Here is a 23901-nt window from a genome sequence, read left to right as displayed (position 1 = left end):
TTACTTAAGGGGACAAGTCATGCTTGCTACCACAAGACCAGCTCTCCTCCGTAACGTTCTTAGCTTCACTGTGCTTTCAGTTAGTTTAATCCCTCTGTGTTGATTTGATGTACTGATTCTGATTTGAGTTGGTTCTCTATTTTTTGCTTTTTGATGATGATGGTGATATTATTGCTGCTTTAATGTTTTAAATTACATTGTAAGTCACTGAGGTGGGTCTTACGATCTGTGAGACCTGCTTTTGTTAAAACTGAGGGGACAGTGGGCTAAGCCCGCTCTCCCCGCAGACGATGGCTCTGTGGCAGAGCCGGTGGGGGCAGGGGGGGGCACACAGTCCCCTCATGCCCCAGTATGCCCTGCACAAGCACGCAGGGCATACTAGGGAGACCCCCTAGCCGGGAGGTGGCTTTTCGCCTCCCAGCCAGGGGTCTACTCATGAGTAGGCATGGCACGAAGCCACACCCCGGCTACTCACAAACCTAAAAAGCAGGTTTGCTGGAGCGCTCGCTCCGCAAACCTGCTTTTTAGCAGGAGTTCTCAAGTGGGTTACCCACTCAAGAACCACTGGGCTCGGCTGCGAGCCCGGTGGTTCTTACGACCAACAAAAATCGGGCTAGGCTCTCCTAGCCCGATTTTTGTTGGTTGTGAGAATCGCCCCACTGACAGAATACAGTTTTTAAATAAGAAATAAATAAATTGTAGTTTAGTGGCCTGAAGTGGTATCTGTGAACTGGGAAGTCCTCGGTTCAGATTATGAACTCACCTGATGGACTTCAGCAAGTTGCTTTAGCCTTAAAAACTTGTTATTTTCAATATATCTACAACTTGTGTACAGGGTGTGTGCATACAGATCTGTATGCACATACAAGCCCCATTCAGATGCTGTGGAGTGCAGTAACGCTCCCAATTACAGCTCTGAAGTGGGGAGGAAGTCCCGCCCCAGGAGAGTCACTCACCCCCTTCAGCTGGCAACTCACAGTTACAGTGCTGTTTGTGTGAAGGGGAAAGTGCCAGCCATCATGGTCATAGTGTTTCCCACTTCACACAAACAATGCCATAACCATGAGCAGCCGCCTGGAGGGCATGAATGAAAATGCCAGGGCGGGACTTCCTCCCCACTTCAGAGCTGCAACTGTGAGAACTACTACTCTCCATAATGTCTGAATGGGGCTACAGTTATTCACATCTTTTGTTTACAGACTTCCTATCTTCACCTTGCATTCAGTTTAATTAATTAACTCAGTTAATCAATTCAATTTAATTAATTAACTTTTAAAACTGGGATATTTACAGTCATTTACACAAACATATGTATATGTGCACAGATACAATTCCTTTTCCAGCAAACACAGTATGCCCTTAGTTGGCTCAAGCAGATTTTTAAAGGGTCTGCGTGACCTTGCTACAGAAATGTTCTGAACAGGGCTTCTCTCTCTCTCTCTCTCTCTCTCTCTCTCTCTCTCTCTCTCTCTCAGTGATATGGACATAACCATCTACCATCAACATTTTGCGTGCAATGAAATTTGAAGCAAATTGGGAATTGTTTCTTAGCAAAAACATCCAGGGAATCCAAAAGATAGATCAAGAGACATTTCCTATATTAGGGCTTTTCTCTCCCACACTTCTGAAATACTGACCTACTTTCCACATGTTATGCACGACTGTGAAATGTTATGGTTAGTAAGTACGTGGGAAAATCAAGATAAACTTCCAGAAACATAGCCAGGCTCAAAAGCTGAATGAAAAGGTGTCTCCCTTAAGCAAATGGGAGAACTACCAAATGTCCAAAGCTATATGAAGCAAACTCCCAGTCATTTTTCCTAACATAATCCAAAGGAGATAGCGCGGATGGAGGAAGGCTGGAAACAACTCAAGAGTAGGAGGAGATTTTTATGGACCAGTAGTTAATTAGAGATGATGTGAAGTTTGTCTCAGGTTGAAGTTGTGATGTTTTCAGACAAGAAGCCATTGTGGTTGACATGTATTTTTAACTTCAGTTACTTGAAAAGAAATGCTGATCATTTAAGGTATATTAACTTTCTTTTGACTAGAGAAAATGAATTTTAGTTAAATAATGGATGAAGGTGTCATGCATTTTTTAGTTACTGCAATGGGGAAAAAAGGAATTCTGTACCTGTTCATTCTTTTTCAGTAACTTTGTTACATCAGTCATTGTCGAGTTGAGCCCTCTGTTACATTGCCTGCATACCAGGGATACCAGCCAGCCACATAAATCACTTCCAGTTTCCAGTCTGAGAACTTACTCATCTTCAACTAAGAGCAGATAACTCATGTACTAAAACATGAATAATGTGGAACTATATCTGGTGTTCACCAAGCTCAAAAGTGCTAAGGAGTGATGATCCAGCAGAGTACCTAGCTTAGAGCACAGATAGTCAAATGGGACAATCCATCAGCCAACTGACCTACCCAAGCCCCATTGAAATGAATGAAGCTCCCATAGGAGAAATCCCCTGTGGATTGTGCCTAGTGGCCAACATGATGGGCAGCCCTGCATCAAGGTTACAAACCTGCTGGGGCTGCTGCACAACTATTCATTCATTCATTCATCCATTCATTTAAATATGTACCCCACCCCTCCAGTACACTTCTGATGATCGGGACAGCACACAATAAAATAGATACAATATACAATAAAAGTAACAAAATTAACCAAATTGAGTAAACAAGTTAAAAGTCAGGTTAAAAACCACAATCGATATTAAGTTCAAATTAAAATTTATTTCAAAAGCTAAAAGCTGAAAATTATAAAAACTAAAACTAGCAACTATAACGCAGTGGTGTAGCATGATGGGGCTGCTGCAGAAAGATGTAAAACTACTTCCAAAAGTCCTGCAGTGCTACTTCCATGGAAGTAACACTGCATGAGTGTCCAGAAGTAATTTTACCATATTTACCTGATTCCTAGACTAGGTTTTTTCTTAGTTCTTTTTTTACTTCTTTGATGTTAGAAATTACAGGCTCATCTTAAATTCAGAGTCCTGTTCCCTTCGAGTAAATGCATGTATAGTCTGAATTTAACTTCTGTTTTTAAGAGAGTCATCTTAAATTCAGAGTCATCTTCTATTTGGGTAAATATATGGTAAGTCATTCCACAGCAGCCCCATCATCATGCTACACTGTTGGGGCTGCCATTCAAGTTGTGCAGGTGCACCAGTGGGTCCCTAATGCCGACACGGGGCTGCCTGTCATGTCAGCCATTGAACCTAAGCCATGTTCCAAAGCCTTAACGCAACTGAGAGTCACAAACACACACAACCCAAGCTGTGGCCACTTCTCAGGATTTCACAGCTCCTCACTCCACCTCCTCCACTTTACACTCTCTATGACCTGTTCCACAATTGTTAAGCTGACAGTCTCCAGGGATCTTTGTCCTTGGAGCCTTGCAGACTGTCTTTTTGATACGATATCATAATTTCCCCACTTTTTCAGTGTACAGATTTGGCCACACAGTATAGCCAGTTGAAGCATTTGGTCTGAGCTAGGGGGCTCTTATGACGGTAGAGTACTGTAGGAGAAGAATGGCAGTTCAACTCCCATTAGCAGAGCAAAACCAGTAGAGTAAGAACTCAGTCAAGCAGGAGGTCTGGAGACAGTTAGGAACATAGGAACATAAGAAGCTGCCATGTACTGAGACAGACCATTAGTCTATCTAGCTCAGTATTGTCTTCACAGACTGGCAGCAGCTTCTCTAAGGTTACAGGCAGGAATCTCTCTCAGCCCTATCTTGGAGAAGATAGGGCTGAGGGAACTTGGAACCTGAGGAAGGGAACTTGGAACCTAGATGCTCTCCCCAGAGCAGCTCCATCCCCTGAGGGGAATACCTTACAGTGCTCACACATGTAGTCTCCCATTAATATGCAACTAGGGCAGGCCCTGCTTAGCTAAGGGGACATGTCATGCTTCCTACCACAAGACCAGTTCTCCAAGGATTTATTTGGAAGTTACAAACAAATGGGAAAGCCTGCAGCTTATTCTAGCTGAGCTCATGGCTGGAGAGAGAGAGAGAGAGAGAGAGAGAGAGAGAGAGAGAGAGAGAGAGACTAAACAGCCTGGGAGAGACAAAATGGAGACTACAAACTCTGTGAGAACAAAGAGGAGAGGAGTCTCATACTTTTTATCTATGACCCTAAAGCCCCCACTATGAGATGCTGCAGCTGAGAGCAGATGCTGCTAAGGTCCCAGTTACAACATGTACAAGCCACAGATGTCATTAGGCAAGAGTCAACACTGGATCAGGCCACACAGAGATCCACTGGTCATGTGCGGTAGCCTCCAAAATGGCTGCCATGACAGGGGTGAGGCCTGAAACAGACTGCACAAACAGGGCAATTTGCCACATAATGGAGGCCGGCGGTGGGAGGGAGAACCTCTGGAGTGGTCCCAGAATAAGATCGTGGAGCCCCCCCATCAAACTGAAGGGGGGGGGGTTCAAGGGGGTGCAGAACCAAATTGGCCCGGTCCAGTTTGGACTCGAACTGAACCAGGCAAGCCGGTTTGGTGCACACCCCTACCTACCTGTAATAGCACTGGCAAGGTATTCAGTAGAATGAACAGAAAGATGATGGCAGGGGCAGCTCATCCATGAGGCAGAGTGAGGCAATCACCTCAGGTGTGGATGTGAAGAGAGGTGCAGGGGCAGTAAATGCTGGTCCCCTTCTGCCACAGGTGCCACTCCAAGGCCTCCTTGCCATCTGCTATCACCAGTCTTCCTTACCTCACTGTTCATTCCCCCTCCCCTCCTCCCCGTCCCAAACAACATGAGCTAGGAATTCCCCTGCCAACACTGCCTGACTTGGTGGCATAGTTTGAGAATCCTCATGTGCTGTGGCTGCTGCTGCTGCCTTTCCTTTTCAGCACAGTCTGAGAATGCTGAGTACCTGCCCGCAGATGGGTAGGGAAGAGCATCATATTGTCCTTCACCTCAGGCAGCAACTCCTGGACTACCCCTGAGTGGAGAGAAACATGAATAAGTAGATAGGGCGAGGGAAGCACATATGGAGGACATAAAAATTGGTTGACAAGCAAGGAAAGAGATAAGCCAACAAGCTCAGTTGGCCAGTATGTGGTGCATAGGATAAGCCTCTGGCCTGCTTCCCACGATGGCTGACAAGGCAATAATAAGTGTGGAAGAGGGAACTGGAGGTGCCCAGCAAGTACGCACTCCCAGTACTTCCAGCTTCTCCATGTCATCTGAACCCATCAATGTTGGATGCAGAATGTTGGGTTCCCTACTCTGCCCAACATCTGTAACCAATATCTGAAGTTCAGTGCAGGATGTCGGGCAGAGGAGGGAATGCCAGGCATCTGCAACATTGGTGGATTCAAATGGCACAGAGACGTTGGAAGTACCAAGAGCACATGCTCACTGGAACGTCTGGTTCCCTCAATCATGTGAAGCAGCAGGCTCTTTGTGTTTTAAGCCTCTGAACACTAGACGCTGAGAGCAAACAATGGTGGTCATTGGGGCAGTTCGGTCTGAATTGGAACCAAATTTGGGCCAAACTGTGGGTATGTAAACCTGTTCGGTCAAACCAATCAGCTGGGCTGGTCAGTTTGATGAACCAACTCAAACAGGTTTGCAGCGGTTCGTGATCGAACCACTTGAACCTGCTCAGTTTGCGGCAGTCCAGTTCAATTGTGAATCGGTTCTGCACATCCCTAGTGGCTATCTTTTCCAAATCTTGCTAGAGAGCTTCTCCCATGCAATAGACTGGCCACTGTTGGTGACTTTGGTATGATCCAACATACCAAAGTTCTTATGTTCTTATGTTCTTAGGTGGCTGGCCGCAGCAGTAGCAAGCCAGTGGGATTCCCCATTTCTGTTTCTGGCATGACCCATCCTAACCCTATCAGGCAGGACAGAAATCCAAATAAATGGCAAAAATTCCAAGTCTACCTCGCAAGGCATGTGTTTAACCCAACCTGCCAAACCAGAAACTGCAGTAATGGTTTCCTTCCTCCTCACTTAACAAGTCCAGACTCCACACTGCTACTGCTGAATTGCTGCAAGAATTAGGAGAGTATAAAGTACCATGCTTGCTGTGATACTCTGAAATCTATGAATGTATCCCACAAGGTCTAAGTTGCTTTTCATTGAGGGGAAAGCATTTTAACCATATTCTAAAGGTTTCAGGGGCCCTCCCTCTTCCACCTTCCCAGATGCTGAACTGAAATGTTGAAAGGCACAAGCCTATTAATGGTTTCCAAGCAACTTCCTACTAGCCTAAATGTTAGTACAATGTTTCTTCTTCTTACGACACTCCCATGTGTGCTAATGGCTACTTGCTTTTAGAGATCACTTAATTCTGACACTGCTCCCCACAAATTCTGATGTATAAAGAAGCATTCATTCTTTCCGCTCCTTTTCTGACAAGTGAAGTATACGAGACGTGGGTCTTTCACCTCACTACTCAGCAGGTAGCAGAGTTCTTTCTTTCCCTGTTTACAACACAGAACTGGGGTGTGGTGTTTGTAGAGTCTCTTTCAGAGAACTATCTCTGTGCCACTACAGCTCAGAGACCAAATTACACACCTCCTATTGTGCAGTCTACTTTAGGTCTAATCAAAAGCCATAAGCAAGATATTTCTGTAGCAAGGTTATGCAGACCCTTGAAAAAATCCAGCTTGAGCCAACGAAGGGTATGCTGTGATTGGTGGAGAAGGAAATGGAAGGGAACATTGGTGGACTGTGGCAACATAAAATAGCACGTTTGTTTTATTGGTATGCCATTGAGGGCAAACTAAAACACTACTCCTGTCCACTGAAGACAGGTGCACATATCGAAGTTTATTACTCCTCTCCACAATAGCGGTTTCCTATTTCCAATAATTATGATAGCTGAGACACAAAGTGATTTACACAAAGTGATTAGTTTAGGACAGTTTTAAGGCCATGGTAACTTAAATCCTCAGTCTCAGGGGCGTAGCAAGGTTGGAGTGGGCCCAGAGACAAGATTTTAAAATGGGGCCCCCCCACTCAAAGTCCAGGGCCTCCTCACACCCCAGGCCCCCAAGGATTTAAGTCTGATATTCCAAAATAAGTATGCTGCCTGGAAATACATTTCACTGAATACACACACGCACACGTCACAATATATAGTGATATACATTGAGTACTATACATTTGTTTTACTTTTAATGCCTAGAACACACTAGAAAGATGAATGATTAAAATGGGCCCCTCGCTGCAGATTAGCCAAGGAGACTTTCAACCATGCAGGGTGAGCCTATGTTTGTTTTCTCAGAATTCTGAACAAATTCAGTCAAGTTTGATTGCAGGAGGTTTTTCACAGGAGGCTTTTAAAGCCCTTTAACACACATCTCCTCTGGAAGGGAGGTGCTGCATTCACATGTTGGCCAGATTTACCCTGAAGTCCCTGCAAGTTATTGGGGAGCAGTTCACACACAAGAAAAATAAAATAAAATAAAAGCAGAAGGCATGCTTCACAGTTCTCACTCAGACCTTCTGGGTTGCAAAACAACTTGAACATAAGTGCATTTATAAATGAATGAATAAAATAAATATAATACTGTTTCTTCCAGAAGTTTTTGTAATTTTCTGCCATGAAACAAGCCACTTATAGGACTTTTTAGATAGTTTTTTTTAAGCCAGCAAATTTTCCAAGCTGTTTAAAAATAAATATTCAGAGACTTCTCAGTCCCCCCCCCCATATCAAAGCCCTATGGCAAGCAGATCCCTATATATCCGGGTGGGGGTGGGGAAGGTAACCACAAAAAGGAGTTCACACTCTACCTGGCAGCAGGGGGTCTTCTGCTGCAGAGAACAGTGGTGGCCACTCTGGCTGCCTCCTCCTTCCTGGCTTGCTTGGGCCCTACTGGAGTTCAGGCTTCACAGAGGCCTACACCAGACCTCCGTGGAAGCCCCGCCCACCCACCGATCAGCTGAGAGGCGGGAGAAAAGGAGCTCTTTGCAGCTTGTCTGCTGCTCGATTGCCGGCCAGGAGAACAAGCTGGAGAGACGGCGAAGAGGGCAAGTGGCTGAGGGGCCTTGGGGCTGGGCAGGGGGCAATGGGGAGTCACGTGAGGTGCCTCTGGGGGGCCCCTCCAGGCAGTGGGGCCCCCAGACAACTGTCTCCCCTTGCCCTATCATTGTTACGCGCCTGCTCAGTCTAGATCCAAATAACACACTAAAAACTGACTTACTCTATTGGTTTAATAATTTTCGTCATAAGCATATTGTCCTGAAAGGAAAAGTACCTCACTATAGACTAGTACAGTAGTCCCTTGACCTACGAACTACTTGACAACCAACGTTTTCGACTTACGAACGCCAAAAAAGACCGGAAGTAGTTGGCGGTTTAGATTTGGCTTCCTCGGCTTACGAATTTTTAGATGCGGTTTCCTCGACTTACGAGTGTTTCCAGACCTCCGTGGGTGCGCTTTTCGACCTACGAAAATTTCGACTTACGAACGTCCGTTCGGAACGGATTAACTACGTAAGTTGAGGGACCACTGTATATGAATTATCTTGTTCTTCATTCAATAATGTGTAGGTTTCCCTCCTAACTGAGCAAAGAGACACCTTTTAAAGTAGTGATTCTCTTATATCTATAAGAGAATCAGGGGGAGAGTAACTGGCCCTCTCTAACCCCAGCACAGCGTCCCTCCAGTGGCTGTTGCTGGTATCTGCCTTACGTTTCTTTTTAGATTGTAAGCCCTTTGGGGACATCTTATTTATGTATTTTTTCTCCTATGTAAATCGCTTTGAGAACTTTGGTTGAAGAGCAGTATATAAGTATTCATCATCACTGTTGTAGCAGTTTCACAGAAATCTTCTGTATTATACCTATCCTTTCAAATAAATCAATGTGTAATTGATTCTGCAATAGTAAGATGGTACCAGGGATTTAACAATACCTTTAAATGACTCCTGTTATGGTATAAAATGATGCTATATTTCAGAACTCCTTCAAATTGGTGGTTAGGTTGCTTTCCAGAGGGTGTTTCCATATGAAGGGAGTCCATACTGCAGCCATATCATTTGTAAGCAGCATCCACAAGGATCCACTCAACTTCACTTTAGGTCTCTAATTTATTGGCCTCAAAGGACTGATTATGGGCAATAATCATGCAATCCAGTCAATCTGCATAGCTGCTGGTTACAAGTGTTCCAGCCGCAGAAAGGTGTTCTTCACCATGCTCATGATGTCAGAAATCAACCTTAGTTTTATTTCATGTTTGTGGTGGTGAAGGGTCTGGCACCAATTGGCTAAGTATGGGCTGTCACAAACATTCCAGGTGTTTAGGGAACCAACCTGTCAGAATGTTTACAGTCCAGTTTCTGTGAGGGAGGGAGATGTTATCCGTTTGGCTCATGCACACTCTAGGGACAACAGCTTTGTGGGGCAGGCTGATGAATGGAAAAAGATCCCAGGAGGTATTGATACTGTCACTGAGTCCAGAGGAAAGAAGACTAAAGGGTTCAGAGCAAGCAATGGACTGAGAAACAGGAATCCAAAAGAAAGATTTGAAGAAAAGGGTGAGGACATAATGAGCTGAGACAAGAAAGGGCTAGTAAAAGATGAGGAGATGTGGGCTGAATTTCACATTTTCACAACAGCCCATTCTTTGGCTGCAGACTTCTGGTTTATTTTAAGATTGTGAGTCCTTTGGGGACAGGGGACCATTTTATTTCTTTGTAAACCGCTTTGTGAACTTTGGTTGAAGAGCGATATATAATTATTCACAGTAGCAGTAGCAGTTGTTGGTTTGTTTGTTTTTAAAGTACAGAATTCTCATCCCTGTGACTGTACTCCTTGTCTCTGCAATATTGTCAAAGGAAGAGAATGTGATGGGAGTGTGTGGTGTGTGTGTGTGTGTGTGTGTGTGTGTGTGTGTGTGTGTGTGTGTGTAGAGAGAGAGAAGGCCAGTTTACACAACCATTTTCCACCGATGGCCAACCCAAAACAAAACTTACTTTCTGTCTTAATCTTGGGAATTTTGTGATAGATCATGAAACCATGAAGTTCAATATAGACCAGTGGTTCTAAATTGTAGAAATAAATATAAATTGTATCTAGGGATGCTGGGAGTAGTAGTTCAGCAACATCTGAAGGAACCCTGGTTGGGAACCACTGATATAGACACATGCTGGAGCAGTTTTGAGGTCAGTCTAACATGGCAGAATCATATGGAAAAGTCAACTTGCTTTGGCTTCAGTATGTTAAAAATAGCGGCTTGCAACTTTTCAGAAACAGAAAATATCTACAAGTATCTGAGGAGGTAAGGCCAGGCCAGCTATGGGCAGTTGTACCTAAATCTAGTCCTGAAGGGTATGTTCTCCAGCTCAGGATCACTGAAGTCAGCAGTAAAAGCTGAAGCCTGGTGGAACTGGAACATGAAATGTTGCTAGGACAGATTAGAAAGTCAGGTTCCTACGTATTTATACTAGGCATGGTCTATCTAGAAGCTTCCTTTTTCAGCTAATGACATTACCTTCTGTGCCTGAAGAAGGCTCTGATGCCTGAGGGTACACAATCCATAGGAGCTCACAACCTCAGGCTACAGACTCCTGGTTTGAGCCCCTGAAGAGTCTGTGACAGAGTCCCGGGGGCAGGGGCGGTGCAGAAAGCAGTGGAAAGGAATGTCTGGTACTCAGCAATTATACTGATTTTTGCCAGCTTTCTTCCCTTATCTTCCTTTATCTGAACTCCATTTCACAGTGGACCTTTTTGTCAGCACTTCTGCTAAAATTTAGCTTCACCCAATTATGCTAGTGGCCAAGCATCAACATTTATACAAATAAAATACCTCACAGATGGTGGCACATTGCAAGCGGCATATTGCTGGGTCAGGTCATCATAAAAATAAGCACTGATTTATCTTTTCCCAGCCATGAGCTTTAATTTTGCAAAATGTTCTATTTTTCCTTAACTGAGCAGAAAAGGCCACAGAGCACAGTTCTGCCGTCTCCCTCATAATGACCTGTCAAAGGAGAGATATTTCCTGTACAAAAGAGTTTGGCCTGTCCAGAAGCATGTAACCAGTCAGTGGTGGTGCTGCTACTGATGAAGCAAAGCAGTTAAACGTGCACTCAGACTCAAATATGTGGATAGATCAATGTGTGTCACTCACTGAGCTCATTCACACAATCAAAAACCGAGACTATTCACACATGCATGCAAAACTGGGTGAAGGGAGGCCAGCCCAGTTTTGCACGCACATAAGGGGTGGAGCCACCATTGGGCCAACGGGTTCAAATAACCTGGGCCACTGACCAATCAGGGGCCGCGTTTCACGGCCCTGACACGCCCCCCGCGTCTGACGTCAGAAGCGGGGATGCTAGTTTAGCTCCTGAGTGGGGGCCGCGTGGCCCCTCTGGAAGCTAAACAAAGGCTGGTGCTGCGTTCGCATTTGCAGCACCAGCCTAACTAGCTCCTGAAGGGGCCGCGCGGTAAGGAAGAGCTGCTGCAGCGAAGAGCCGCTCCTGGGCTGTGCCGCTATCAAAGCTCTATCAAATTCATGTGCAAAGTCTCCCAAACCAAGATTAATTTCATGGCAGGTGAGCAGTTTAAGCTTAGAGAACGTGCAGGTCTCTCTATGTATATTTTAAAAACTAACCTCTTAGCACAGATGTTTTGTTGTTTTATTTATTGTGGTAGGGGTGTGTGTGTGTGTGTTTTAAACATAAATAATTTTCCAGAGCTCTCACAAGCTCATCTGAAATAGTACAATAACTGTAAGCCAATAAATAAATAAGACCAACAAACAGCATTTCAAAAAGCTTTTTAAAAATTCACCAAGGGGATTAGGGACATCAGACATAAGTTTGAAAAAAAAAACCCCACTCAGCTAAGGATTTTTTAAGTATCGAAGAGAAAACGTGCTTCACAGCACAGAATAACTTAAACCAACCTGAAACCACATTATTATTTTCCAATGTAAAATCCTGTAGGGAGGAGGCTGAATCTTTTCTCAAAGAGGTATGGGTAAAATTAACAGGAGGCAGAGGGTGGGGGGGGGGTGAGTTAACTTTCAATGTCCTTCACAACTGCTGCCCTTCTGTCTTCAAACCTGCTTATTGACCCCTGATCAATTATAAATCTGTCATGCTAGCTCAGTTGATTAAAATCCCATTAATAGCTCCATTTTGGAAGACAGCAGTAAGCACGGGGGGCGGGGGAAGCAACGACTGGTAAACTGGTGCCAACCCGCACATCTGCCAAGAAATTAACATGCTTGCAGCTAACAACCACAGGAACCTCAATATTTGCTTGCCATTCTATGGCTACTTTACTCCAAAAATTGCTCTCAGGTTTGAGGCTGACTGACATTGACGCTAGTTGTTTAAAAAAAAATCATTTGCCTCTTGTTTAATGCAAATTTTTCATCCTACTACATTCCCAGCTAATTCAGACTTTTAAAATAAACCCTGGGGCATTCCAGGCTGCCGATCACAGAAGCGCTGGCCATCACAGGGTTTCCTGTGCACATAAATGCCACTGTAACTGTGAGTGGCTAGAGAGGGGGAGAGTGACAGTACCAGGGCGGGACTTCTTATCTGCTTTCAGTGCCGTAACCATGAGCAGGAGTTTTTTTTAAAAAAATGTCTGAATGGGGTTCTGTGCAATAGGTCTCCATTTTTCCTATTCTGCAGCTGGAGTATGAGAATCAGAGATGCTGGTCTGGACCATTCACTGATGCTTGCTTCCCAAATTCATACAGAACTAAAACACAGTGTGGTGGATCAGTGCAGACAAAAACACACTGCAGATCTGAACAGCAGATATAGTGGCTGATATCCTGACAAACAGGAACCTGCTTTATCCTAGGTCAGACCATTGGTGTCCTGTACACTGATGGGCAGTGGTTTTCCAATGTTTCAGGTAAGAGTTTCTCCCTGCCCTACCTGGAGATGCCAGGAAGTGAAGCTAGGACTTTCTGCATGCATGCAAGCACAGACGTGCTCTTCCACTGAGCTCTGTCCCCATCCCCTAAGGCAGACCTGCTCAGCTTAGACCCCCTAGCTGTTTTTGTACTACAACTCCCATAATCCCCAGCCACAGTGGCCAATAGCCTGGGATTATGGGAACTGTAGGCCAACATCTGTAGGAGGGCCAAAGTTGAGCAGCCCTGCCCTAAGGGGAAATTCTTACAGCACTCACATGTAGTCACCGATCCAAATGCAAAACAAGGCAGACCCTGAGCTGGATCTCACGATTGGTGAGACCCGGTTTGGGGCGGTGAGCGGGGAGGGAGCCCTGGGCGGCCGGATCGGCTGCCCACACGATTGCTGGCTCCCTGATGGAGCCACAGGGGGCTGGGGGGAGCGGGGTCTGATCAGCCCCTGCAAGCTCCAGCATGCCCTGCGTGAGCACGCAGGGCATGCTGGAGAGACCCCCAGAGCCAGGAGGCGACTTTTCGCCGCCCCTCTGGGGGTCTCCTCATGAGTAGGCGTGGCACGAAGCCGTGCTGCGGCAACTCACGATCTAGAAAAACAGGTTTGTGGCATGCTTGCTCTGCAAACCTGGTTTTAGGCCAGGGGTTCTTGAGCAGGTTACCCGCTCTAGAACCACCGGGCTCGCAGCTGAGCCAGGTGGTTCTTACGATCTGAAAAAATTGGGCTAGGCTCTCCTAGCCCAATTTTTGCAGATCGTGAGACTAGCCCCCCTGCTTAGCAAAGGGGACAATTTACTCTGTTGCCAGATTTGGCTTTTTAAAAGCCAAACTTTGGGTTACGGCCCATTTGACTCACGAGTATACCCCTTAGGTTCTGGTCACCCTCACTGCCACAAGACCAGCTCTCCTCCCCTATGTACTGGTGCTGTTGACAAGGTCCAGACTACTGCATCACCTCCACTTGTGGGGGGGGGGGAGATTGACCTCCACTTCCTTTGGAATTCTTTCACCTGGAAATATGTCCTGGAGAGCTGCATGATCTTTAGGGATATATTTTCAGATAATACAGAGGACTTCTGGGGGAAGGGGAAGTCATCAAAATATGTCTCCCTAGGCAAGTGCTGGTGCTGATTTAGTCAATCCCATCCATAGCACTGGTACATCTCATGGAGCATTGTCACCTAGGGTGTCAGGCAGCACAGCACATCTGATCACCTCAATGAGTATCATGGTTTGACCAGTAACCAGGGTACCAATTCCAAAAAGGAGATGCCTGTAAATCTCTGGGAGTCCTGGAGTCCTATGATTCAAGCTACAGAAGTGACAGGTGCAGTCACTGATTCTATTCCTGGACCTCCAAGAGCCAACCTCCCCCAGGAGGCACTACCCCCACTCTCAAGGGCTTTCAGCACCATTGTTGATGGATAGTAGTCATTTCTTTTCCTACAAACATTAGCAATGACTTGGCTCTGAATTAGCTTTGTTTGCCCTCAGTGACATGATACAAGAGGACTTCATCTTGAAGGGTGGGATGCAAATGATCTTTTTAAAGCATGACCTTAAGTTTTAATGCTATGTGGCCACTTTCCATGTTTTGCATCCATGATCATTATCATCCGTGTTTTGCATCCATGATCATTATCATGTTTTGCATCCATTATCATCTTCACACAACCTTCTTTTTCCTTCGCGTCACAAGCTTCCTAGACATTCTGTGACCTCAGGCTGTACTTTATTTTATTATATTCTTGGAATGGCTAATTCCACAACCAGTTAGGACCTATACTGTGGAAGTTCACCATGCTCCATCTCTGATGTATGGAGACCTGTCTCTTCAACATGGCATTTGGCATCCCAGGTTTAGCCCAGTTGAGGTATTATGTTGTACCTGCATTCAGATTTCTGTATACATACATATTTTTGTGAGAATGACTGTAACAAAATTCAATTTAAAAGTGACCCTAGGTACAGGCCCCTCAAATGCAGGGTATAGATACAAAGTGTGTTGCTGAACCTGTGTTCAATGTAAAATGTGAATAACTACCTGTGTTCACTTATCCATACCTGTGTCTGTGTACAAAGTACACAGAGCCTATTTATCTAACCATCACATTTATTATTATTATTTATGCTATTTACACACAGTCTACCAGATGTTATTGACTGGATTTGGTACTTTAATTATTGGGCCTTTCCATTAATTATTATTTTTATTATTTCCTTTTTACACAGTCAGACAGGTGTTATTGACTGGTTTATTTTATCCAGACATCGTGTCCTTCCCAAGGACCTGGGATGGCAGAATTTTATCATTAATACTGTTCTTGTTGTTATTATAGATATTGTCACAGAATATAGGCTGTGCCCAGTAAAGCTGCTTTTTGTAACTGGCTGATGGTGATTTCTGTGGCCCCTATGGTGTTGAGGTGCTCTTCAAGGTCTTTTGGAACTGCACCCAGGGCACCAATTACCACTGCGATTATTTTGGTCTTGGTCTGCCACAGCCTTTCAATTTCAATTTGTAGATCTTTGTATTTTGTGATTTTTTCTATTTCTTTTTCTTCTATTCTGCTATCCCTTGGTATTGCTATGTCGATTATTTTAACTTGTTTTTCTTTCTTCTCGACTACAATTATATCTGTTGTATTGTGTGGCAGATGTTTGTCTGTTTGTAGTCGGAAGTTCCATAATATTTTTACATCTTCATTTTCTTCAACTTTTTCAATTTTATGGTCCCACCAATTTTTGGCTACTATTTTTGGCAATAATAATAATAATAATAATAATAATAATAATAATAATAATAAGTCATCATTATTATTATTATACATATTAGCATATGTACATACCACCTAGATGTGCATCTCTAGGTGATGTACACAACTGAAAACACAACAAATACAGAAAAAAATCAATCCAGAATTTTCACTCAATGCACAAAAAAACAGGCTCAAACTATCATACTTTGGACACATTATGTGAAAACCCTGCTCCCCAGCTTCCCATAATGCTGAGAAAAGTTGAAGGAAAGAGAAGAAGAGGACGAACAGCAGCAAGGTATTTGAGTACAGCAGCAATGAATGCACCACTGAGTGACCTTAAAGGCCAAGTTCTCTCCAGATCATCCTGGAGAGAATTTATCTATGTAGTCGCTAAGAGTCGACACCAACTTGACGGCATGTAATCAATCAATCAAATCAAAAACAGTTAAAACAATTTCACAGAATAAAAAGTTAAAACAAACTCATGAGTAAAAAACAAATCAAGCAGTTTAGAATTGATTTCATTTAAAAGCCTGAGAAAACAGGTGTGCCTTTAGGGTCTTCCTAAAAGCAAACAGAGAAGGAGATGCTCTTATTTTAACAGGGGGCATATTCCAAAGCCCTGGGGCAGCCACGAAGAAGGCTCGGTTCTAAGTTTCCACCAAATGAGCCAGATTTGGTAACCATAACCGGATTTCTCCAGATGATTTTAATAGGCGACATGGTTCATGACAGAGAGGGTGCTCTCTTAAGTACCCTGGACCGAAGCCATTGAGTGTTTCATCGGTAATAACCAGCACTTTGTATTTTTCTCGGAAACACATTGGCAGCCAGTGCAGTTCATTTAAAATTGGGGTTATACAGACCCTTTGGGTTGTCTCAGAGACCAGTTTAGCTGCCGCATTCTGTACCAATGGTAGTTTCCAGACTATGTACAAAAGCAGCCCCACTAGAGTGCATTACAGTAGTCAAGCCTGGAGGTTATCGGCATATGCACCACTGTTTTAAAGACATTTACTTCCAGAAATGGACTTAGCTGATGTATCAACTGAAGTTGATAAAAAGTGCTCCCGGCCACTGCCCTAGCCTGAGAAACCAGAGAGAGTATGGGATCCAGGACAGGAAATTAAGCTGTTTGGGGTTTTCAATTCCGGTAATAAGGGAGTTAGGGTTTACCAAGGCCAGAGATATTATAAATCAGCGTATAAGTGACATAGCCAGACAGAGCGATATCAGTAAAGTGGGGTATGGAGTACGGATGGGAACCCAAATAAATAGACAATGTTTGGCACGATACTTACGAAAGATAACTTATGTGGAGCATTGTAGGGCCTTAACAGCGGCTAGGCTGAATGTGTTGCAGTCGGCAGTGATCGAAGGGCGATTACATAAGGTTCCCTATAACCAGAGATTATGTCCATGTTTGGCAGGAGAAGTGGAATCTATTATTATTATTATTATTATTATTATTATTATTACATTTATATCCCGCTCTTCCTCCAAGGAGCCCAGAGCGGTGTACTACATACTTGAGTTTCTCTTTCACAACAACCCTGTGAAGTAGGTTAGGCTGAGAGAGAAGTGACTGGCCCAGAGTCACCCAGCTAGTTTCATGGCTGAATGGGGATTTGAACTCGGGTCTCCCCGGTCCTAGTCCAGCACTCTAACCACTATACCACGCTGGCTCTACCGAGCATATATTGTTGAAATATATCTACCGATATATATCTACCGATATATATAATAATATATCTACCGAGCATATATTGTTGAAATGTAGTTTCTATAGGAATCTCAGAGGAGAGTTAATTACCCCTGTATTAAGTCAGTTTGGGTCAGCTTCAGAGCAAGTGAAAGTAGATTTTTTTATTGGTGGATTTGAATGATTCTATTTCCTTGAGAGTTGCAAAGTTCTGCAAATTACGGGACAGGAGGGTTGAAAGGAGTGATGTAGGGTTTGAGTAGCAGAAATTTGGTGAACGTTTACTGTATTAGTATTTGCATTGTTTTTGTTTTATTGTATTATTATCTGCTTTTACTCTGTAACCTGATTGTATTACTTTGTAGTTGTTTTATTTTATTTGGCTGTTGGCCATAATAAAGTGGATGGATGGATGGATCCAGGAGAACTCCCAAGCTACGTACCTGATCTTTCAGGGGGAGTGTAACCCCATCCAAGGCAGATATAAACCATCTCTTTCCCCGCCCAGCCAGTACCTCCATCTTATTTGGATTCAACTTCAGTTTGTTATCCCTCATCCAGCCCATTACCACCTCCAGGCAGGCATTTAGGGAAATTATGCCATTTACTGATGAGGGTAAATGGAGAAATAGATCTGGGTGTCATCAGCATATTGATAACACCCTGCACTAAACCTCCTGATGATCTCTCCCAGCGGTTTCATGTAAACATTAAAGAGCTTTGGAGACATTATGGAGCCCTGCGGAACTCCATACTTTAATTCTTGCTTTGCAGAGCAGCAGTCTCCAAGCTACACCATCTGGAATCTACCAGAGAGGTTGGAACAGAACCACTGTAGAACAGTGCCACTCAATCCGACCTCCCTCAGGCTACCCAGAAGGATACCTGATTATTATTATTTCTATGTAAACCACTTTGAAGAATTTTAGTTGAAAAGTGGTATATAAATAATAATGTATGTATGTATGTATATATGTAATATATTCACACATTATATTCAACACTCATACAGTGTACACATGCACAGATCTTTACACAGGAGATACAGGTATTCACATATTTTGTTGAACACAGGTAAAGCAGTAAACTTCCCATCTGCACGATGCATTTGAGAGGATTGTTCCCATGTTCAATTTTAAAGAACACAGGTACCAGTAATTCAAACAATAGCATGCACAAGTGTACAGACACCTGTACACTTGTGCAACATGTCTAAACTGGGCTAGATTGTATGAGTGTGGAACATAATGTCTGAATAGGGCTTTTGACTCCTTGGCATATTGGCTTTGTGGATTTATCTGTTATCTCTTCTTTCTCTTATCTGTTATTATTGCTACTGCATATCTCACGATTATTTGGTTCTAATGCTATAAGCCACCTTGAGGACTTTTTAAAACGATGGACTAAAAATATTTAAACAAACTGTATCCAATACAATTCTGTGCCTGTTTTTAGAAGGACTGAGCTGAGAGCATAATTATTAAATCCACATGCAATCAATGACCAAAGATGGCCTCTTTCTCAAGCAGGATGTCTGTGTACCAGAACTGCTGAACCACAATCTGCTGAAGCACACCCAAGCAGACAGACAAGCATATTCCCAATGTGTGTTTTTCTGTAGCGCCTTTCCTAAAACAATGAGAGCAAAAGATCATGGTGAGTTAGCCTCTCTTTGGCTAAAGTAGTATTTGCGACATCAGTAATATGTGGAGTTGCCTCAAAAACCATAAAGGGATTAGCTCTAAAGCAGCATACATTTTCCCTTTCATTGCAGATGCCTGAGGTGATGAGAGGAAAGGAAAGGAAATATGTTCTGAAAACCAAATTAGGAAAAGTGGAGAGGTTGCAAGAACCATTTTAACAGCTCGCAAGTTTACAAACTGGCAGTTTCAACAATGCGCTTGGAATACAAAGCTACAGACGTGAACCATCCCAGCATTCTGAGTTTTGTTTACAAAGCAAGGGTCTGTCTTTCTGTTTCACGTTATTGATAGGAGACTATGAACCTAGCCTTTTCTAAAACAGTTGTACTCCCCTCAAAACAAAGAGCGAATTAATTGCAGTCTTAGGAACAGTTGGCAGGCTTTACAAAATGCAAACGTAATTTTTTTTAAAAAAGGCACGCACACAGAAATTGCAAATACCAAAATGACTCTCCCCCCCACCCCCTTTTGTCTCTAGCGCCTTCAGAGTTTTCTATGACAATAAGGCTAAAATTATGCCATTATCTTCTGACTCCTTTCTTCTTACTGTGGAATATATTCACGCCTCTACTAAAACCGATTTTATGCAGACATCATGTTGAAGGCAGGGAGATGTATTACTTTTAAAAGTGCATTGCCAACTAAGTTGGATGTATATGGGCCTGATCCAGTTCTGCTGCTGATGCTCTTCAGTCCACCATCCTCCTTTGTCCTTTTTGCTGTTGTTAGAGGATGCTATGCTCAACTACTCTCTTAAAGATAACTTAACTAAGAGCTAGTTAAGGTTGAGGAGAGCTGGTCTTGTGGTAGCAAGCATGACTTGTCCCCTTAGCTAAGCAGGGTCTACCCTGGTTGCATATGAATGGGAGACAAGAAGTGTGAGCACTGCAAGATATTCCCCTTAGGGGATGGAGCCGCTCTGGGAAGATCAGAAGGTTCCAAGTTCCCTCCCTGACATCTCCAAGATAGGGCTGAGAGAGATTCCTGCCTGCCACCTTGGAGAAGCCGCTGCCAGTCTGTGAAGACAATACTGAGCTAGAGAGACCAATGGTCTGACTCAGTATATGGCAGCTTCCTATATTCTTAGTCTGAATGTTGACCATCATGGCAATATCCTGTGCTCTGCACAGGGCAGCTTTTTAGAATTATGTGCAGCGAACACTGTGCATAGGAAGAAAATAACATGTGGTCCAGGTTTATGTACGTTTGTGAGACTGGCCTGATTTTTGAAACATAGCTACATAGGAAACTGCCGTATACTGAGTCAGACCCTTGGTCCATCTAGCTCAGTACTGTCTACACTGATGGGCAGCAGTTCTCCAAGGTTTCAAGCAGAAGTTTTTTCCAGCCCCACCTGGAGATGCCAGGGCCTGAACCTGGGACCTTCTACATGCAAAGCAGATGTTCTACTACTGAGCTATGGTCCTATCCCCTAAGGGGAATATCTTAGAGCAGACAGTGCTCACATGTGGGCACCCATCCAAATGTAAATAGCATTGAGAGCCCTTTCTCATGATTGCAGAGAAAGGGCTCGAGGGAGAGCGAAGAAGCCTTAAAATGCTTTCCTCCCCGCAGACGATCTTTGGCTCTTTGCTGAGCGGGCAGATTGCCTGCCCAGATGATTGCTGGCTTCTGCTGGCAGCAGGGAGGGTTGGGGGGCTGGGAGACCCCCAGAGCTCTCATAATGCACCGCACAAGTGCGCAGGGCATTATGGGGATCCCCCTGATGCAAGCAGCTGGGGCTGGCAGACAATCAGAAAAACAAGATTAAGGGAGCATTTGTTCCCTTAACCTCCTTTGGAAGGTGGACTCCGGAGGCAGGTTTACCGTCACTCCGCTGCCAGGTACCAAGCGGCTCCCGGTGATTCTCACGTCCAGGCGAAACCAGGCTGGGCTTCCTTAGCCCTGTTTTGCCTGTGCATGAGAATAGCCTCCATGTCTAGTTTCACCCTAAGCCAGTGTCCAACATGATGGGCAGCCCTATGCTGCCATTAGACCCGCTGGGGTTGTTGCACAACTTGAGAGGCTGCCCTCTCAGTGTAGTGCCATGGAGCTGCTATGGAACAACTTAGAACCGCTTCTGGGCAGCCACGCAGCACTCCGTCCATTGGAAACAACAGAAGGAGCAATCCATGAGGTCATTCCCTGGCCTCTGAGTTGAATAAGGTGGACGCTCACTCCCCTAAGATGGCAGACCATCGGGTTCCAGTGCTCCTGTATGCTGATGATTCGATCCTCTTGTCCCAGACCCGAATTGGTCTCCTCAGGCTTTTGAGAGCGTTTGCCCAATATTGTAATGATAACCATCTTTCCATTAACTTTGCTAAATCTAAGATGTTGGTGTTCTCAAACGCCAGGAAGGTTTACAGCTGGAGTATCAACCATATTAAGATCGACCAGGTTTTTAAGTTTAAATATCTTGGTATTTATCTCCAATCAAACCTTAATTGGAAATCACAGCGTTTACATGCGACCCATACTGCACATTCCACATTATATGCTTTTCTCCATTTTTTCTTCACTAGGGGTGGCCAATACATACCTATGGCTCTCAGGGTGTTCCGAGCTAAAATTGTAGCTCAAATGCTCTTTGGGGCTCCACCATGGATTCATGGGATACAGTCGGAGATGGATTCTATTCAGTCCAGATTTCTCAGACCTATTTTTAGAGTGCCAAAATGTGTTTTCTGTGGTGCTTTGTGTCTGGAGTCAGGTTCCTATTCCATTGCCAGTTGGGCTTGGGAGCTTATACTAACTCGCAGTCTGAATTTTTGCCTTGGGTCTCAGGGTTCATTGCATATTCAACTTATGTGGAGGGACAACTTCCCTAACCCTTGGTTATCTGTGGTTACCAAAAAAGTGCTGAGTTTGGGGCTTTCTCCCTCCAGTTTATTGTCTCTGTGTTTTACCAGCGCTAAGGCTATTAGGATCCAATGTCTTAGACATTGAGTATCAATGCCTTGTCTCCTTAGCGAATAGATGCTGCTCTCCCATATATCTTGGTATTTCCCTCCCTGCTCAAAATCATCCTGCTAAATATCTCTCCATGCTCCATCTGGTTAAACTGAGGTCAGCCTTTTCAAGAGCCAGGCTGAATGTTTTAACCTCTGCCTTGCTTCTTAGAAGCTTTTGCAAGGATTCCCCTGTTTCGGGGCTATGTTCTTGTGGAGAGGGCTGCTTAGAAACAGTTGCTCATGTGCTTTTGTACTGCCCTCTGTTTTGTGACTCAAGGAAAGAATTATTGACCCCCCTATTTGATCAGTTCCCAGGCAGGCCTGACTCATTTTATCTTAATTTATGTCTTGCTGATGTTAATGTGGGTATTACTAAACTGATTGCTAAATTTTTATATGGGGCTATGAAACTGACCTCTTGTCATGGGGTTTTATGAGGCTGATTATGTATCTTTTAGTTATTTTATGCTGTTTATTTATATATGGTAACTGTCTAAAGTTTTAATTTTGTTTGACTTACGGCTGTAAATAAAATGATTGATTTAATCAAAAACTGTGTTCTACCCAGGTTTGGGGCTGTGTGTGCTCCCAGTTTTCGGTTGAGTGGAAGCAAGGTAGGAAGAAAACCTGAGTAGAAGAGATTGTGTGGGAGCAAGGTAGGAGGAAAAACTATCCAGGTTTTCCTCCTACTTTGCTTCCACACAATCACTTCTACCCAGGTTTTCCTCTCACCTTGCTTCCACACAACCAAAAACTGGGAGCACACATAGCTCCCAAACCCAGGTAGAACACAGTTTTTGATTGTGTTAATGACCTCAGTGACTGTCTGGAGGTGGTGTTAAGTTGTACCACAGCAACCCCGACGCACTACATCATCGGGGTTGCCTTCAAATTGCACAGCAGTTCCAGCGAGTCCCTAACGTCGACGTGTGGCAGCTCATGTTGGCCAGTGTTTTAAATTTTCACAGAAACAACCAGAACAGGGTTTGCTGTTCAAAGAAAAAAGTGAAATAAAACACTGGGCATGCCCAAGCTCTTGCATGCACTTCACCTAATGCAGCCTTTTGATTCCTAGTTTTAGTTTTCTACCTAATTCAGTCTTTTCCCCACACCACATAAGTGTTGCCAACTCTGCCTGAAGTAACCCTAGAGTTTTCTTTCCTCCAATATTTTTCACAATCTCAAGCCATTCAGATCTCCAGAGCTGCTTTTCAATCTTTCTTGGAGACTGATGCCAATTCCTGGTGAATCCACAGTCCAGGCTAATCACGGAAGTTCGGCAATACCATCAGTGGGCTGCCTCATCCAATTCTCTTTCCCTTCAGTTTCCCCTCTTTTAGGCCCATTCCTCAGTTTTAACTTGCATTATTTTCATGTTATAACTTTCTACACTACTTGGATGGTTGGGGAACGTAGCTGATATTGGAGAAGACAAGTTGGGTGTGAGTTTTTCTATATGGCCTAAATTTTTTGGACAGACTGGGGAACACGGGCAGCCCTAGAGACTGCCAAAATGTAATCCAACCAACAAATTAAAAAACGGAAAGTGGAAAAAATTCTTTAAGTCAGTCTACATTAAAAGAAAAGACTTACTGATTTCAAATACATATGTTATCAGCAATGCCATGTGCTATTCATGGGACAAGCAAATATAACCATTAGGAATAATTAGCATCTCTCCAGTGTGCGTTGTCTAACATGGAAAAATGAACACAACATTTCCCAGTCTAAAATCTCTGATTTAAATCTCTTCCACTTAGCAAAGCAGCAGCAGAAAGATGAGACAATACTCTGGCACAAGCGATAGCTTACAGTCTTCCAGAGGCTTTTTCTTTTGATATCTTATTTTCTTCTCCTTTCATTCTCCCCCTCATCTTTCTTTTCAATTTCCTTTTAAG

The 23901-nt window shown here is 43.9% G+C and overlaps 1 protein-coding gene across 7 annotated transcripts in view; it reads right to left on the bottom strand.

The window, feature by feature from the left end:
* GRID2 (glutamate ionotropic receptor delta type subunit 2) overlaps positions 1–23901 on the bottom strand; it is a 1329997-nt gene that overhangs the window by 1286193 nt on the left and 19903 nt on the right. The window contains exon 1 of one of the 7 annotated variants that reach the window (XM_053253715.1): positions 7778–7901. The exons of the other annotated variants lie outside the window; for them this stretch is intronic. The gene's annotated coding sequence lies outside the window, so the exon portion shown is untranslated. Of the gene's footprint in view, positions 1–7777; positions 7902–23901 lie in introns of those variants that run through there. 7 annotated transcript variants of the gene reach the window in all.

The sequence above is a fragment of the Hemicordylus capensis genome, chromosome 5 (assembly GCF_027244095.1).
Source record: "Hemicordylus capensis ecotype Gifberg chromosome 5, rHemCap1.1.pri, whole genome shotgun sequence".
NCBI lineage: Eukaryota > Metazoa > Chordata > Lepidosauria > Squamata > Cordylidae > Hemicordylus > Hemicordylus capensis.
Note: the sequence above shows the minus strand (reverse complement) of the source record. Positions and strands in the feature narration are given on the sequence as shown.